Source organism: Phodopus roborovskii, unplaced genomic scaffold (assembly GCF_943737965.1).
Source record: "Phodopus roborovskii unplaced genomic scaffold, PHOROB, whole genome shotgun sequence".
NCBI classification, from domain to species: domain Eukaryota; kingdom Metazoa; phylum Chordata; class Mammalia; order Rodentia; family Cricetidae; genus Phodopus; species Phodopus roborovskii.
The window spans coordinates 19,330,329-19,333,286 of NW_026126410.1; positions in this window are offsets into that span (position 1 = coordinate 19,330,329).

Below are 2,958 nucleotides of genomic sequence, written 5' to 3' on the forward strand. Positions count from 1 at the left end.
CTGTCCTGATGTCCTACATTCCCCACCCCCAGAAATCTACTTCAGTCACACCGTACTCACTCAAGGACATCAAATGTGTTTTTTGCTGAGCTTTAGTTACTAACTTTTCCCCCTTCCCTAGAGCTCTATTCTTTCAAACATCTTCCTAGCTTATTCTCTCTTTGTCTTCAGAACTCTAATCACTTCTTTGATATACAAGTGTTCATGTTTCCCTAAGAGATAGCTTGCTATGCATCATTTCTTTTTATTGTATTTTTGGCAATCCAGACTGCTGCCATTGGCCTGTTTGCACTACATGTTTTCCATTCTGTGAATGCAGCCACATTTTGCTCATCTCATTCCACAGGACATTTATTGCCAACATTTTCTCAATAAACAATGCTTCAATGTCCAGAATAGCTTTGCAAAGTCTGTTAGTAATGGCATAATGGAATTTTACTCTAGGATGTATTTTAAAAATGTGCAATCAATGGTCAAGGGGTAAGAGGTACTTGCTGGAAGCTGGTTTCCAGAGGTAGTGTTGAAAGTTGTACACAGTCTTCCTACTGATGGATAGTGCACAGCCTACTGGAAAGAACTAAGGGGCCCTGAAATCTAAAAAAGGCACTGACAAAGTAAGTGTGAACAGTTGTCTCCATGGTTCCCTAGAGGAGCATCTACTGTTTGAGAGCCTCATCTCTGGACACCGCCACAGGCCACCCTCCGTGAAGCACTGTCACCAATGACAAGGAGCAGCTGTGACAGATGGTTAAGTCTGGAGAATCTTAACCCTTAGGTAGTTGGATTTTCTCCCTGGCCTTCCATGAGTCACTTTTTACCTACAGGGAAGAAAAGAGAAAAACTGGTCTTTGATGACAGTCCTCAATGTGTTGGAAGACTAACAACTTCCAATAGGAATTTTTGGTAAGATTTGGGCCCTAGAAATGGTGGGAAGAAACTCAAAACAGCCCCAGAGCTCCCAAATTAATAAAACCCAGCTTTTAGAGTCCCAGTGTAGGGTGTGGTCCAGCAAAACTGGCTTTGTTAGCATGTCTATTTGCATACCCATCTCTTGGGCTTATTCTATCACCTCTATCATCCCCCCTCATTTTCTTTCTCTTTTTCTCTTTCTTGATCCTCTGTATATGTATCAGGTGTATCAATAGGACTTCATGAAGGAAGGGAAGATCTAGTGCTTCCAGAAACCATTAGAATGCAGGGAAAAAAATGTGTATGCAGGACTAGCCCTTGGTCTTGGCTATTGGCTTGGCTCTATAAGACATGTTCTTGGTGTGACTGCCTGGGTACATTGTAGAAATGATACTTCCTTTCTGCAATGTTATCATCTGGGTCACAGGACCTCACAAAGATCCATAAGAGTAGCATTATGGTCTAGTTTTGAGTCTATAAACAGATTGGGTTAACATTTCTCAATATTCAGCATCATACACTTAGGCCAAATTTCCTCTGACACAGAGGTCAAGGCAATGTGGAACAAGGAACAAAATATCAAATTATCACAAAAGTGACTGAACCTAGCCCTGCCATTATCTGCTTGATGATCTTAGAACACTGATTCAACTCTGTGGAATTCAGCTATTTTATTACAAAGTGAAGACTTAGAGGTAGATAAATATCTACTTTAATTCCCAGGTAGATTTTAGTTCTGTACTTTCTTGACACTGGAAGATATTATACATTTTTTCCTATGTCTGAAGTCACTTGAAGTATAATCCCTTGACAGCCAGAGTTATTTTACAACTGCCGTGTTACTCAAGAGTCTGTATGATTTCTCGGCCACAAGTTAATTCCTTAGCAGATAGAAGGATCTCTGTTTTCTCATCTCTGCAATTACTGCATAGTTGTGGGATGGGACCTGCTTTGGGTCTTCTCCTTTGATGCATCTTCCTGATCCTGGCTAACTTCCCAGGAGTGTGCTTTGGGGAATACAATCTTATTGGAATTAGGTCAGTTCTGTCTTACGGTATCCACATTTCATCCCTCCTGCCTGTGACTCAGGGAAGTGTGCCCCAGGCCTACCGTTCTGTACCTATCAGGAGGCCACACTCTGCTTTGGAGATTAACAGAGAAATGCATGGTTTTAATTAAGTATTTCTAACTAAATAAGGAGTTGAGTCTACTGCAGTGACTTCCCAAAGGGCATTTTCCATAAATTTAGAAGGAACGTTCCATTAGAAGATACTAGTAAAGGCATTCACCTCTTACTAACCTTTGTGAGAACAGCCTGCTTCTTTTCTATGGCTACAACATTAACCTTGCAGAAACATTAATTTTCTCCTATCCTTCCCTGCTATCAATGTCTTGTAAAAATTCTAGTTTATCTTCTCTTCCTCCTCCTCCTCCTTTTCTCCTCTTCCTCCTTGTTCTTCTTCTCCTTCTCAAGAAAGATTTTCTATTCTCTGGCCCTATCTTGCTTTCTTATCCTTATTTCATCTTCCTATTCTCTATAAGTTTTCCCTGTTTTTCAATAAACATATTTTTACCTTTGGGGGAGAGAACAGATTACAATTTAATTGTATATTCACTAAGTACTAAGTATCATCTGATATATTTTCACACTTGATAACTGATTTTATAGCTGAAGAAATCAGGATTCAGAGATATTATAATATTGTCCAAGTCATGATGGGAAAGCTGGAGTTGTTCTATGGTCTATTGATTTACAAGCTCCTCATTGTCTCCATTGAACACACTCACTTAGTCTAGGGGTCCTCCATCCTAGTCTGCTCACCAACAGCGGTGTTCTGAGAGTCATTCTTAGCTGACCAACCCCACATATGTTCCTCAAGCCTTCCTGTCACCATTGTAAGCAACTATACCATTTTATTGAACTTATTTCTGCATATATAATGTGAATATCTTCTGAAACTTGACAGAGCCTATGCTAGGGGAATGTTTTTGTTTATGTGACACCAACATTCAATAATCTCAAAGCTTTTCTCCTTGTATCTTAATTTT